This window comes from Myotis brandtii, unplaced genomic scaffold (assembly GCF_000412655.1).
Source record: "Myotis brandtii unplaced genomic scaffold, ASM41265v1 scaffold82, whole genome shotgun sequence".
Lineage (NCBI taxonomy): Eukaryota > Metazoa > Chordata > Mammalia > Chiroptera > Vespertilionidae > Myotis > Myotis brandtii.
Window position 1 is genome coordinate 514,785 of NW_005371324.1, and position 672 is coordinate 515,456.

Below are 672 nucleotides of genomic sequence, written 5' to 3' on the forward strand. Positions count from 1 at the left end.
CCCCCCCCTCATAGACCTCGGTCGCTGGCCAGGCTGAGGACCCCACCCGTGCACAAATTCATGCACCGGGCCTCTAGTTATTTAATAAATACTCTTGGTGTAGCTGGTTTGGCTTAATGGATAGAGCATAGGCCCATGGACTGAAGGGTATGGGTTCAATTCCAGTCAAGGGCATGTATCTTAGTTGCAGGCTCAATCCCCAGCCCTGGTTGGGGCACATGTGGGAGGCAAACCAAACGATGTCTCTCTCACATGAATGTTTCTCTCTATATATATCTCCCCCTCCCTTCCACTCTCTCTAAAAATCAATGGGAAAATATCCTCGGGTGAGGATTAACAAATAAATAAATACTCCTGAATCCCTACCAAGGAAAGAGAAGCAAGAATGAACCTGAGAGTGAGCTATGCATGTCTATACCTCCCCACCCATGGTCTAGGTTCCATTGTTTTAGTAAATCAAAATGACTGTCAAGTAATAGTTTGAAAAATAACCAGTCTTCTGTAAGAGTGTAGAAATATGCCCCATGTATATAAAATGTCAGTTGATGCTGATAGAGGAAAATAGCAGGTGCTTGCAAGGCTGTAAGATCAGTTCGTGGAAGAACCTGGACCAAGGTCTTTTCTGCACTATTTCTCCCTTCACTTCTCACCCACCCACCCGCCCACCCCTGC

General features: G+C 46.0%; 1 protein-coding gene across 1 annotated transcript in view; it reads left to right on the top strand.

Annotated features, from left to right (window-relative positions):
- LGR5 (leucine-rich repeat containing G protein-coupled receptor 5) overlaps positions 1 to 672 on the top strand; it is a 151,402-nt gene that overhangs the window by 101,491 nt on the left and 49,239 nt on the right. The gene's annotated exons all lie outside the window — the stretch shown is intronic.